We start from the raw sequence: 15,656 nt of genomic DNA on the forward strand, positions 1-15,656 counted from the left end.
ATGTATTCACAATAATAGTGCATTCACCAACCAGAGGAAAGAATGTGTTCTCTGCAGAAGTCACTACCTTGTTGTGAAAATCAGTTTGCAACAATGTATTATGCATCACACTAGACTTATTAGTAATTTAGTGGTCTGGCAACTGTATAAAATGCTATTTACCATGTAACATACAGTTCGGTTGTAAATGTCCCAATTATTTTCTTATTAAACAATTTCTGTAAATAAATTGGGTACAGCAGTTGACTATATTGATTTTATGTTCATATACACCTAATATAAAAAGAGTAGTCACTCAATAACAATAAAGGCTAAGAAAAAGCTATCACAGCTGCTCCCATATATAAGATTGCTGGTCTCTAGGTCTCTAACAAACAAAAAAAAGGTAGATAACAACTAATAAGAACAAATGGGGTCATTCCGAGTTGATCATAGCACAGCTACAATCAGGCACTCAGACATGCGCATGTCAGTGCCGCCCCCCCCCCCCCCCTCCCTTGCAGAAATGCAAAAGCATCGCACAGTGGCAATGCTTTTGCATCTCAGGAGTTACTCCCGACCAGCGCAGCTCCTGCGGCTGGTTGGGAGAACCTCTTCGCTGCCCCGGTTCACAGCGGCTGCATGTGACGTCACACAGCCGCCGCGGCCCGCCCCCCAACGGTCTGGCCACAACTGCATTGGCCGGACCGCGCACCCTAAACGGCGGCTTGACGCCACCGCCCAGCCCCCTCCCGCCCAGCGACGGCCTTTGGCCATCTGGCATGCGCCGGCGCACTGCGGCACCGGCGCATGCGCAGTTCCGACCCGATCGCTGCTCTGCGATAAACTGCAGCGAGCGATCGGGTCAGAATAACCCCAAAGAGCACTGGTGATAGAGTAATATATTTGTCAATATTTTATACACCACAAATCTAATATGTTAACTATTTAATATCATAAAAAAAATCTATTATTATAGATACAAACAAGAGAGAAAAGAACTCAAGTGATGATTCTACAGCAAATAATTCCAGCCAGCTGGCTTAGAAATGACTTAATGCATACATAAGCCAGCCGGCTGGAATTATTTGCTATGGAATCATGACTTGTGTTATTACAACAACCCAGTGGAGTCACTTGGGTGGGTGTCTCTAGCATCCACATCTCCAGATCCACTTTTTACGCTCATGATAGAGGACGTGACCTTGTGTCTGCGGGGTCACATTTCCTGATTCTTGATTCTTTTGGGGCGTGAACACATAAACGTGTTTCCTTCCATGCCCCCTACTCATCACGCTGGGCAGCACCGTATGTATGAAACCTGCACTGCCCATAATCCATCACTGCTGCTAGGTGACACCATCTGAGGGGGTGACACCAAAATAGCAGAGCAGCCCCCCACCCCCAACCTGTGCTGCTACTGCTACAACCAGCACTCTTTGTTCTGCTTATTTATTTAACTTCATTTCTCTGACGTCCTAGTGGATGCTGGGAACTCCGTAAGGACCATGGGGAATAGCGGCTCCGCAGGAGACTGGGCACAAAAGTAAAGCTTTAGGACTACCTGGTGTGCACTGGCTCCTCCCCCTATGACCCTCCTCCAAGCCCCAGTTAGATTTTTGTGCCCGAACGAGAAGGGTGCACACTAGGGGCTCTCCTGAGCTGCTTAGTGAAAAGTTTAGTTTTAGGTTTTTTATTTTCAGTGAGACCTGCTGGCAACAGGCTCACTGCATCGAGGGACTAAGGGGAGAAGAAGCGAACTCACCTGCGTGCAGAGTGGATTGGGCTTCTTAGGCTACTGGACACCATTAGCTCCAGAGGGATCGAACACAGGCCCAGCCATGGAGTCCGGTCCCAGAGCCGCGCCGCCGGCCCCCTTACAGAGCCAGAAGCAAGAAGAGGTCCGGAAAATCGGCGGCAGAAGACATCCTGTCTTCACCAAGGTAGCGCACAGCACTGCAGCTGTGCGCCATTGCTCCTCAGCACACTTCACACTTCGGTCACTGAAGGTGCAGGGCGCTAGGGGGGGGCGCCCTGAGCAGCAATAAAAACACCTTGGCTGGCGAAAATACATCACATATAGCCCCCAGGGCTATATGGATGAATTTTAACCCCTGCCAGATTACACTGAAAAACGGGAGAAAAGGCCGCCGAGAAGGGGGCGGAGCCTATCTCCTCAGCACACTGGCGCCATTTTCCCTCACAGCTCCGTTGGAGGGAAGCTCCCTTGCTCTCCCCTGCAGTCACTACACTACAGAAAGGGTTAAAAAAGAGAGGGGGGCACTAATTAGGCGCAGTATTAACAATACAGCAGCTATAAGGGGAAAAACACTTATATAAGGTTATCCCTGTATATATATATAGCGCTCTGGTGTGTGCTGGCAAACTCTCCCTCTGTCTCCCCAAAGGGCTAGTGGGGTCCTGTCCTCTATCAGAGCATTCCCTGTGTGTGTGCTGTGTGTCGGTACGTTTGTGTCGACATGTATGAGGAGGAAAATTATGTGGAGGCGGAGCAAATTGCCTGTAATAGGGATGTCACCCCCTAGGGGGTCGACACCTGAGTGGATGAACTGTTGGAAGGAATTACGTGACAGTGTCAGCTCTTTACAAAAGACAATGATTGACACAGCCGGCTACTCAGCTTGTGCCTGTCCAGACGTCTCATAGGCCGTCAGGGGCTCTAAAGCGCCCGTTACCTCAGATGGCAGATACAGACGCCGACACGGATACTGACTCCAGTGTCGACGGTGAAGAGACAAATATGACTTCCAGTAGGGCCACACGTTACATGATTGAGGCAATGAAAAATGTTTTACACATTTCTGATAATACGAGTACCACCAATAGGGGTATTATGTTCGGTGAGGAAAAACTACCTGTAGTTTTCCTGAATCTGAGAAATTAAATGAGGTGTGTGATGAAGCGTGGGTTTCCCCCGATAAAAAAACTGATAATTTCTAAAAAGTTATTGGCATTATATCCTTTCCCGCCAGAGGTTAGGGTGCGTTGGGAAACACCTCCTAGAGTGGATAAAGCGCTCACACGCTTGTCAAAACAAGGGCTCTACCCTCTCCTGAGATGGCCGCCCTTAAGGATCCTGCTGATAGAAAGCAGGAGGGTATCCTAAAAGGTATTTACACACATACTGGTGTTATACTGCGACCAGCAATCGCCTCAGCCTGGATGTGCAGTGCTGGGTTGGCGTGGTCGGATTCCCTGACTGAAAATATTGATACCCTAGATAGGGACAGTATATTATTGCCTATAGAGCATTTAAAAGATGCATTTCTATATATGTGTGATGCACAGCGGGATATTTGCCGACTGGCATCAAGAGTAAGTGCGCTGTCCATTTCTGCCAGAAGAGGGTTATGGACACGACAGTGGTCAGGTGATGCGGATTCCAAATGGCATATGGAAGTATTGCCTTATAAAGGGGAGGAGTTATTTGGGGTCGGTCTTTCAGACCTGGTGGCCACGGCAACAGCTGGGAAATCCACGTTTTTACCCCAGGTCGCCTCTCAACATAAGAAGACGCCGTATTATCAGGCGCAGTCCTTTCGTTCCCATAAGGGCAAGTGGGCAAAAGGTTCCTCATTTCTGCCCCGTGACAGGGGGAGAGGAAAAAGGCTGCAGAAATCAGCCAGTTCCCAGGAACAGAAGCCCTCTCCCGCCTCTGCCAAGCCCTCAGCATGACGCTGGGGCTTTACAAGCAGACAGGGAGGCAGTTTTGGAAGCCATTCACAAGCTGTATTCCCAGCAGGTGATAATCAAGGTACCCCTCCTGCAACAGGGAAAGGGGTATTATTCCACACTGTTGTGGTACCGAAGCGGGACGGCTCGGTGAGACCGATTTTAAATCTAAAATCTTTGAACACTTACATACAGAGGTTCAAATTCAAGAGAAGGGGACTACATGGTGTCTCTGGACATCAAGGATGCTTACCTTCATGTCCCAATTTACCCTTCTCACCAAGGGTACCTCAGGTTTGTGGTACAGAACTGTCACTATCAGTTTCAGACGCTGCCGTTTGGATGGTCCGCGGCACCCCGGGTCTTTTCCAAGGTAATGGCCGAAATGATGATACTCCTTCGAAGGAAGGGAGTTTTAGTTATCCCTTACTTGGACGATCTCCTGATAAGGGTAAGATCCAGGGAACAGTTGGAGGTCGGTGTAGCACTATCTCAGGTAGTGTTGCGACAGCACGGTTGGATTCTCAATATTCCAAAATCGCAGCTGGTTCCGACGACTCGTCTTCTGTTCCTAGGGATGATTCTGGACACAGTTCAGAAACAGGTGTTTCTCCCGGAGGAGGAAGCCAGGGAGTTATCCGAGCTAGTCAGGAACCTCCTAAAACCGAGCCAAGTCTCAGTGCATCAATGCACAAGGGTTCTGGGAAAAATGGTGGCTTCCTACGAAGTAAAGCCATTCGGCAGATTCCACGCAAGAACTTTCCAGTGGGACCTGCTGGACAAATGGTCCGGGTCGCATCTTAAGATGCATCAGCGGATAACCCGGTCACCAAAGACAAGGGTGTCCCTCCTGTGGTGGTTGCAGAGTGCTCATCTTCTAGAGGGCCGCAGATTAGGCATTCAGGTCTGGGTCCTGGTGACCACGGAGGCCAGCCTGCGAGGCTGGGGAGAAGTCACACAGGGAAGAAATTTCCAGAGCTTATGGTCAAGCCTGGAGATATCACTTCACATAAATATCCTGGAGCTAAGGGCCATTTACAATGCTCTAAGCTTAGCAAGACCTCTGCTTCAAGGTCAGCCGGTGTTGATCCAGTCGGACAACATCACGGCAGTCACCCACGTAAACAGACAGGGTGGCACAAGAAGCAGTCAATGGCAGAAGCTGCAAGGATTCTTCGCTGGGCGGAAAATCATGTGATAGCACTGTCAGCAGTATTCATTCCGGGAGTGGACAACTGGGAAGCAGACTTCCTCAGCAAACACGACCTCCACCCGGGAGAGTGGGACTTCACCCAGAAGTCTTCCACATGATTATAAACCGTTGGGAAAAACCAAAGGTGGACATGATGGCGTCCCGCCTCAACAAAACACTCGACAGGTATTGCGCCAGGTCAAGGGACCCTCAGGCAATAGCTGTAGACGCTCTGGTAACACCGTGGGTGTACCAGTCAGTGTATGTGTTCCCTCCTCTGCCTCTCATACCCAAGGTACTGAGAATTATAAGATGGAGAGGAGTAAGCACTATATTCGTGGCTCCGGATTGGCCAAGAAGGACTTGGTACCCGGAACTTCAAGAGATGCTCACGGAGGATCCGTGGCCTCTACCTCTACGAAGGGACCTGCTCCAGCAAGGACCCTGTCTGTTCTAAGACTTACCGCGGCTGCGTTTGACGGCATGGCGGTTGAACGCCGGATCCTGAAGGAAAAAGGCATTCCGGATGAAGTCATCCCTATCCTGATCAAAGACAGGAAGGATGTAACCGCAAAACATTATCACCGCATTTGGCGTAAATATGTTGTGTGGTGCGAGGCCAGGAAGGCCCCTGCAGAGGAATTTCAACTGGGTCGTTTCCTGCATTTCCTGCAAACAGGACTGTCTATGGGCCTAAAATCAGGGTCCATTAAGGTTCAAATTTCGGCCCTGTCGATTTTCTTCCAGAAAGAACTGGCTTCAGTTCCTGAAGTTCAGACGTTTGTCAAGGGGGTACTGCATATACAGCCTCCTTTTGTGCCTCCAGTGGCACCTTGGGATCTCAATGTAGTTTTGGGGTTCCTAAAATCACATTGGTTGAACCACTCACCACTGTGGACTTAAAATATCTCACATGGAAAGTGGTAATGCTGTTGGCCCTGGCTTCGGCCAGGCGTGTGTCAGAATTGGCGGCTTTATCCTATAAAAGCCCTTACCTAATTTTTCATACGGACAGGGCAGAATTGAGGACTCGTCCTCAATTTCTCCCTAAGGTGGTTTCAGCGTTTCACCTGAACCAGCCTATTGTGGTACCTGCGGCTACTAGGGACTTGGAGGACTCCAAGTTGCTGGACGTAGTCAGGGCCCTGAAAATATATGTTTCCAGGACGGCTGGAGTCAGAAAATCTGACTCGCTGTTTATCCTGTATGCACCCAACAAGCTGGGTGCTCCTGCTTCTAAGCAGACTATTGCTCGTTGGATTTGTAGTACAATTCAGCTTGCACATTCTGTGGCAGGCCTGCCACAGCCAAAATCTGTAAAAGCCCATTCCACACGGAAAGTGGGCTCATCTTGGGCGGCTGCCCGAGGGGTCTCGGCTTTACAACTTTGCCGAGCAGCTACTTGGTCAGGGGCAAACACGTTTGCTAAATTCTACAAAATTTATACCCTGGCTGAGGAGGACCTGGAGTTCTCTCATTCGGTGCTGCAGAGTCATCCGCACTCTCCCGCCCGTTTGGGAGCTTTGGTATAATCCCCATGGTCCTTACGGAGTTCCCAGCATCCACTAGGACGTCAGAGAAAATAAGAATTTACTTACCGATAATTCTATTTCTCGTAGTCCGTAGTGGATGCTGGGCGCCCATCCCAAGTGCGGATTGTCTGCAATACTTGTACATAGTTATTGTTACAAAAATCGGGTTATTGTGGTTGTGAGCCATCTTTCCAGAGGCTCCTCTGTTATCATGCTGTTAACTGGGTTCAGATCACAGGTTGTACGGTGTGATTGGTGTGGCTGGTATGAGTCTTACCCGGGATTCATAAATCCTTCCTTATTGTGTACGCTCGTCCGGGCACAGTATCCTAACTGAGGCTTGGAGGAGGGTCATAGGGGGAGGAGCCAGTGCACACCAGGTAGTCCTAAAGCTTTACTTTTGTGCCCAGTCTCCTGCGGAGCCGCTATTCCCCATGGTCCTTACGGAGTTCCCAGCATCCACTACGGACTACGAGAAATAGAATTATCGGTAAGTAAATTCTTATTATTTTATGTAACCATGTATATACTGTATGTACAGTATATATACATTCCTACGTAATAACATTTCACTAAGTTTAATTAAAGTGCAACTTACTTTGACTAAGTGAAAGAAATGAACAAAGAAGAAATGAACAAAGATGACTTTATTTCTGTTTTATATACAGTATATTTCTTACACATTTCTCTATGTAATACCGTTATAGAGGAGTCAAAACTGGCGCTACATTAACTATAGAAAATCTTTCCAAATCTAATATGGAGAGACGTAGCTTGTTGTCAAGAGAAATATGCAAAGCCATATGTGATGGCAAGTATAATATACTGATCCATATCTGGTTGGTGCCAGATATAATACACAGAGCCATATCTGTTTCCATATTTGATGTGCAGAGCCATATCTGATGCCAGTTCTAGAATGCAGAGCCATATCTGAATCCAGTTGTAGAATGCAGAACCATATCTGAATCCAGTTGTAGAATGCAGAGCCATATCTGAATCCAGTTCTAGAATGCAGAGCCATATCTGAATCCAGTTGTAGAATGCAGAACCATATCTGAATCCAGTTGTAGAATGCAGAGCCATATCTGAATCCAGTTCTAGAATGCAGCGCCATATCTGAATCCAGTTCTAGAATGCAGAGCCATATCTGAATCCAGTTCTAGAATGCAGAGCCATATCTGATGCCAGTTCTAGAATGCAGAGCCATATCTGAATCCAGTTCTAGAATGCAGAGCCATATCTGAATCCAGTTCTATAATGCAGAGCCATATCTAAATCCAGTTATAGAATGCAGAACCATATCTGAATCCAGTTCTAGAATGCAGAGCCTGGTGGCAAGTTTAATATGCAGTCCCAAATTGTCTGCTCAGACTGAATGGCATTCCCATCTGGTACTCATTCTAATTTGCTGACCTTTGGATAACAGACATTTTAATGTTTCTTTGATTTATTTTGTAGTCTCCACATTTAAAAATGTTTTATCTGTTTTTGTCAGTCCTTTGTCTTCCTTCATTGTTGAAGTACTGTATACTGTAGTCCTCTGGAAGAACAGCACTGCCCTAATATTGTCCTAGTACTGCCTACAGTACTTTTATCTGGTTTCCCAACTGTAGTTGTAGATAATACTATGTGTTATGGCTGTGTAGGAATCTAGTACATAACCTTCGATTTTATTCTGTATTAAAGACTGTGTGAATATGGTATATGATTGTCCACATTATTTAATACAATATGCATCAGAGTTTAAATAACAAGTGTGTTTCGACAAAGTAAACCTACTTGCTAGATACAGCATGTGAGCCAATTTTTGTTATACAAACCGTTATTCAGTACAGGTAATACTGTAGAGGTCCAGTAGTGAATAAGGGTCTGATTCATGTTTGTAAGTAAAGCAAGAAAACAAGCAACTTGACAAAACCATGTTACACAGCAAGTGGGGCAGATGTAACATATGCAGAGAGATTCAGCTTTGGGTGGGTTATATTTTTTTCTGTGCAGGGTAAATACTTGCTGCTTTTGCATGTAGCCCACACTATACTAAATACTGCAATTTAGATTTCGGTTGAAACACACTCCACCCAAATCTGAATCTCTCTGTACATGTTACATCTGCCCCATCTGCAGTGCAACAAGGTTTTGCCCAGGTGCTTGCTTTTCTGCTTTACTTACAAACATGAATCAGTCCCTAAGTGTGCTTTGTGCCAGTAGTATACAAATGGTGCAAATATGTGCAGCATTCTTTTCTAGAAAGAAAATGATACACACACAATTGATTGAACTTGTTTCATACAGAAAGTTAGATATGTTGATGCTGTGTAAAGTCATTGATAAACAATGGGTTATGACCCAGGATGGTTTTCTTATTGAGCATAAATGTGCTCTGATAGCCAGTCAGTAAGCCTCTTAATATAGCTAAGGTAAATAAATCAACTGGTATTTTGGTGTAAAAAGGATTTCAGTATGATTTACCAGTGGGCGGGATGCGCTCGCCACAGGATCTATTACCACTCTGTGGGTGTCGTGGACACCCACCTGGGAAATAGTCCAATAGCACCGGGATTCCGGCTGGCGGCATTGCTGGCTGGCGGGATTCTGGCGTTGGTATCCTGACCACTGGGATCCCGACACTCAGCAACTTTAACGTATCCCGGAAAGAGTGATGTTACCGTTAAGTGATGAGAAGTGGTAAGGATGATTGGCAGGAGATTGTGATACATTGCCCCAATCTTGGAGGCAGTGTGCAATTTGGTTATTTTCCCCGATAAGAATAGAGTTTTGCCAGGAGTATATAATCTTAACAAGGATCTTTCTTTAGTCTCCTACAGGAGGTTACTGTGCATAATAATTTGCAGTATAGGTAGAGCCAATCCTACACCTACATTGCAACTCATTGTCTGCAACACTCTTCTGCTGGAGAGTTCATGTGTTAGTTTGGTTTATTAAATGTATTTTTGGGTACATCAATATTTTTATTAATCTTTATATTATCAGTGAAATAAGGTGTGTTTTTTCTACACTCCTATATTTTTCCCTCTTTCATGGGTTTAGGTTAGTAATAATCCTTTAAGGAGTGACATTATTAACATCAACAGTACTAAGCAGCAGCAGTTGGTTCTTAACAAAAATGAATATAATTTACAGATTTGTCCTCATACACTTTGAGGTAATTTAGTAAAGGTTGATTTTCATTGATTTTAATCGAATTTAAATAGCTGAAAATGACTCTGGTTGTTTTGTTTCCTTGGCTAAAACTCACACTTCCGTACATCTAAAAATTAATATAAAAAATAATGCGGGGCAAGTTAACACGTTATTATCGTGTTAACGCAGTAACTTATTAATGGCGATAATACTTTTATCGTGCTTTAATGCTACTGATGGGCTGAAGAGCCAGGAGAGGCTTTTTGCCTCTTTGCAAGTTGCGGCTCGCCAGTCCGGATAAATGGCTGCTCCGTTCGTCGCTGGAAGCCGCCACACCTGGAAGCAGCAGGCCGCCAGAACCACTTGCTGCAGAAGCCGCCTGATGCCGTGGGACCCGCAAGCCGCCAGACCCGCTTGCGGTGGAAACCGCTGGACCCGGAAGCCGCAAAGCCACCAGACCTGCTTGCGGCGAAAGCCGCTGGATCCAGAATCAGCCAGCCGCCAGCCCCACTTGTGGCGCAGTGACTCAGGGGACTGGGCGGACTCCCTCTCGGATGCTCGGCCTGGGGACACCAGATCTCCCACACAGCCGGGTACATGCACTTTGAGGTTCTAGCAGTAAATACAGTACAGTGACAGTGGTCTGCCAAACTTAGACTGACGGTAACTTATTTTTCTATAACAAACTAGATAAACGTTAATTCCCTGCCAGTGGCAAATAGCTTTGGTTTTATATTTGATTTGATTGCATTACATTAATGTTCAAAGTTGCGATTTACAAGAAATATATTTTAAAGTTTTTTAACTGCTACTGTGTAAAGGGAATACTGCTGTTAAAAAGCACCTTCTTTAAAGTGTTTGCAAACCAAATATTATTGCACTGTTGTTCATATAGAATACTTTAAAATAAAAGTGCGCAATACACTACTTTTGAATTCATTATTGGATTTTGTGGCTAAAAATGCGATTAATCGCAATTAAAATCGTTGCCCAGCACTGATTAAAAAAATTTAATGTGTTTTAGCCCTGAAAACACAACATACATTTAGATCGATATGAAATTGATGTAAATCGCCCTTTAGTAAATATAGGTCGGTGAATTTGCAGAGGTTTGCGATCAGATAGTTGCCACCCAGAGTGAAAACTTGCCCCGTATAAGTCTGCGTACGCTTTGCGAAAATCTCTGCGAACGCCGGTCAGCTGCAAATCCGTTTGCTCACCATCAAATGATTTTTCCAGTCTGTGCTGTCTGTGCGTAGCCCAGGACCTACTCCGTGAAAACGCTTGGGCGCGCCTGTGTTTTTCTAGACACTCCCAGAAAATGGCCAGTTACCACCCCCAAACGCCGTCTTCCTGTCAATCAACATGCATACGCTTAGCGATCAAAAAAGTTGCTGGATTTTTTCGCAGTTTGGCGCACTATGATCCGTATGCATGCGCAGTCAATCGATAATCGGCTGCCTTGTGAAGCCGCACAACAGCGATCAGGTCTGAATCGGGCCCATACTGCCTAGCTTTAACACGCCATGTGGTGCAAAAGGTCTGACATGAGTGAGCCACACCAAGCGTTTAGCGATTTTTGCAGACAGATATGCAAGTGTTGCATATCAAATGACATGCAGTCTGGCAGAGCAGTTTTGTTGCATCGCATTGTGATTACAATGCACATTTGGGCAAAAAAGATGCTTGGCGCTGGCAGAGTAACACAGGTCCTGGCGCACCGAGAAGGGATATCTGGCGTGACTGCAGCAGTAGTGTGTGAGGACACATCTGTATGTTAGGTCTGATTTAGTCTCTCCCTGTCGTCAGTCCCTGTCGTCACTGTCTCTCCCTGCCGTCACTGTCGTCACTCTCCCTGTCGTCACTCTCCCTGTCGTCACTGTCGTCACTCTCCCTTTCGTCACTGTCGTCACTCTCCCTGTCGTCACTCTCCCTGTCGTCACTCTCTCTCTCTCCCTGTCATCACTGTCTCTCTCTCCCTGTCTCTCTCGCTGTCGTCACTGTCTCTCTTGCTGTCGTCACTGTCTCTCTCTCCCTGTCTCTCTGCCTGTCGTCACTCTCTCTCTCTCCGTGTCGTCACTGTCTCTCTCTCCCTGTCTCTCTCGCTGTCGTCACTGTCTCTCTCGCTGTCGGCACTGTATCTCTCGCTGTCGTCACTCTGCCTGTCCCTGCTGTCACAATTTCAGCTCATTCAGTGTGCTACAATGTGAATTTCGGCTCATTCAGTGTGCTACAATGTGAATTTCGGCTCACTCAGTGTGCTACAAGGTGAATTTCGTCTTATTCAGTGTGCTACAATGTGAATTTCAGCTCATTCAGTGTGCTACAATGTGAATTTCGGCTCATTCAGTGTGCTACAATGTGAATTTCGGCTCATTCAGTGTGCGATAATGTGAATTTCGGCTCATTCAGTGTGCTATAATGTGAATTTCGGCTCATTCAGTGTGCTACAATGTGAATTTCGGCTCATTCAGTGTGCTACAATGTGAATTTCGGCTCGTACTGTGTGCTGTAATGTGAATTTCAGCTCGTACCGTGTGCTATAAAGTGAAAAGTGAAAGGGGCACCAGTACTAGATAGTATAAAGGGCCCTACACACGAGCTGCCTGACGGCGGATACGGCCGACGAGCGACCCGGCGGCGGGGGGGCAGTGACGGGGGGAGTGAAGTTTCTTCACTCCCCCCGTCACGCGGCTCCATAGAACTGCAGGCAAATATGGACGAGATCGTCCATATTGGCCTGCATGCACAGCCGACGGGGGACCAGCGATGAACGAGCGCGGGACCGCGCATCGTTCATCGCTGGAGCCTCCACACTGAAAGATATGAACGAGTTCTCGTTCATTTATGAACGAGATCGTTCATATCTTTCAAAAAATCGGCCAGTGTGTAGGGCCTATAAGCCGCAGAGGTTCCCAAACTGTGTGCCGTGGCTCCCTGGGGTGCCTCGGGACACTTGAAGGGGTGCCCTGGGTTGGTGATCCAGGACCAATTCAAATTATTCATGGTCAATATAATAGGCAAAACCAGTGCTGGTGGCTGCCAGTCCTAAAATATGTGGCCAAACAGAAGTAAATCTTGTCCCTCACCACACAACTGACCCTTAGGATGACATATAAACTAGAGATGAGCGGGTTCGGTTCCTCGGAAACCGAACCCGCCCGAACTTCATGTTTTTTTACACGGGTCCGAGCGACTCGGATCTTCCCGCCTTGCTCGGTTAACCCGAGCGCGCCTGAACGTCATCATCCAGCTGTCGGATTCTCGCGAGGCTCGGATTCTATCGCGAGACTCGGATTCTATATAAGGAGCCACGCGTCGCCGCCATTTTCACACGTGCATTGAGATTCATAGGGAGAGGACATGGCTGGCGTCCTCTCCGTTTAGAGAAGAGAGTGAGACACAGTAGTAGTAATTTTGGGGAGCATTATTAGGAGGAGTACTACTATACTACTACTACTTGCTGAAGTGATATAGATTAGATAGTGTGACTGTATTAATTATCTGACTTGTGGGGGAGACACTGACAGTGGGGAGCAGTTAGAGTCTGAGAGCAGGACTCAGGAGTACATATAACGTACAGTGCACACTTTTGCTGCCAGAGTCAGTGCCACACTGCCATTGTGACCACACTGACCACCAGACCAGTATAATATATTTTGTGATTGTCTGCTTAGGAGTACTACTTGCAAGTTGCTGATAGTGTGACCAGTGACCTGACCACCAGTTTAATAATCAATCACCACCACCAGTTTAATATATATATATATATATATATATAATTGTATATAATATATATATTTATATATAATATTGTATACCACCTACCCGTGTTTTTTTTTTTTTTTTCATTCTTCTTTATACATACTACTATAGTAGCTTACTGTAGCAGTCTGCGGTGCTGCTGAGCTGACAGTGTCCAGCAGGTCCGTCATCAGTCATTACATAATAAATATATATACCTGTCCGGCTGCAGTACTAGTGATATTATATTGATTTCATCTCATTATCATCCAGTCTATATTAGCAGCAGACACAGTACGGTAGTCCACGGCTGTAGCTACCTCTGTGTCGGCACTCGGCAGTCCATCCATAATTGTATACCACCTCCCCGTGTTTTTTTTTTTCTTTCTTCTTTGTACATACTACTATAGTATAGTAGCTTACTGTAGCAGTCTGCGGTGCTGCTGAGCTGACAGTGTCCAGCAGGTCCGTCATCAGTCATTACATAATAAATATATATACCTGTCCGGCTGCAGTACTAGTGATATTATATATACATATATATTGATTTCATCTCATTATCATCCAGTCTATATTAGCAGCAGACACAGTACGTTAGTCCACGGCTGTAGCTACCTCTGTGTCGGCACTCGGCAGTCCATCCATAATTGTATACCACCTCCCCGTGGTTTTTTTTTTTTCTTTCTTCTTTGTACATACTACTATAGTATAGTAGCTTACTGTAGCAGTCTGCGGTGCTGCTGAGCTGACAGTGTCCAGCAGGTCCGTCATCAGTCATTACATAATAAATATATATACCTGTCCGGCTGCAGTACTAGTGATACTATATATACATATATATTGATTTCATCTCATTATCATCCAGTCTATATTAGCAGCAGACACAGTACGTTAGTCCACGGCTGTAGCTACCTCTGTGTCGGCACTCGGCAGTCCATCCATAATTGTATACCACCTCCCCGTGGTTTTTTTTTTTTCTTTCTTCTTTGTACATACTACTATAGGATAGTAGCTTACTGTAGCAGTCTGCGGTGCTGCTGAGCTGACAGTGTCCAGCAGGTCCGTCATCAGTCATTACATAATAAATATACATACCTGTCCGGCTGCAGTACTAGTGATATTATATTGATTTCATCTCATTATCATCCAGTCTATATTAGCAGCAGACACAGTACGTTAGTCCACGGCTGTAGCTACCTCTGTGTCGGCACTCGGCAGTCCATCCATAATTGTATACCACCTCCCCGTGGTTTTTTTCTTTTCTTTCTTCTTTGTACATACTACTATAGTATAGTAGCTTACTGTAGCAGTCTGCGGTGCTGCTGAGCTGACAGTGTCCAGCAGGTCCGTCATCAGTCATTACATAATAAATATATATACCTGTCCGGCTGCAGTACTAGTGATACTATATATACATATATATTGATTTCATCTCATTATCATCCAGTCTATATTAGCAGCAGACACAGTACGTTAGTCCACGGCTGTAGCTACCTCTGTGTCGGCACTCGGCAGTCCATCCATAATTGTATACCACCTCCCCGTGGTTTTTTTTTTTTCTTTCTTCTTTGTACATACTACTATAGTATAGTAGCTTACTGTAGCAGTCTGCGGTGCTGCTGAGCTGACAGTGTCCAGCAGGTCCGTCATCAGTCATTACATAATAAATATATATACCTGTCCGGCTCCAGTACTAGTGATACTATATATACGTATATATTGATTTCATCTCATTATCATCCAGTCTATATTAGCAGCAGACACAGTACGTTAGTCCACGGCTGTAGCTACCTCTGTGTCGGCACTCGGCAGTCCATCCATAATTGTATACCACCTCCCCGTGTTTTTTTTTTTTTCTTTCTTCTTTGTACATACTACTATAGTATAGTAGCTTACTGTAGCAGTCTGCGGTGCTGCTGAGCTGACAGTGTCCAGCAGGTCCGTCATCAGTCATTACATAATAAATATATATACCTGTCCGGCTGCAGTACTAGTGATATTATATATACATATATATTGATTTCATCTCATTATCATCCAGTCTATATTAGCAGCAGACACAGTACGTTAGTCCACGGCTGTAGCTACCTCTGTGTCGGCACTCGGCAGTCCATCCATAATTGTATACCACCTCCCCGTGGTTTTTTTTTTTTCTTTCTTCTTTGTACATACTACTATAGTATAGTAGCTTACTGTAGCAGTCTGCGGTGCTGCTGAGCTGACAGTGTCCAGCAGGTCCGTCATCAGTCATTACATAATAAATATATATACCTGTCCGGCTGCAGTACTAGTGATACTATATATACATATATATTGATTTCATCTCATTATCATCCAGTCTATATTAGCAGCAGACACAGTACGTTAGTCCA

At 45.6% G+C, this 15,656-nt stretch overlaps 1 protein-coding gene across 4 annotated transcripts in view; it reads left to right on the forward strand.

The window, feature by feature from the left end:
* Nucleotides 1-15,656, forward strand: part of CDK18 (cyclin dependent kinase 18) — a 330,987-nt gene that overhangs the window by 136,193 nt on the left and 179,138 nt on the right. The gene's annotated exons all lie outside the window — the stretch shown is intronic.

Source organism: Pseudophryne corroboree, chromosome 2 (assembly GCF_028390025.1).
Source record: "Pseudophryne corroboree isolate aPseCor3 chromosome 2, aPseCor3.hap2, whole genome shotgun sequence".
NCBI lineage: Eukaryota > Metazoa > Chordata > Amphibia > Anura > Myobatrachidae > Pseudophryne > Pseudophryne corroboree.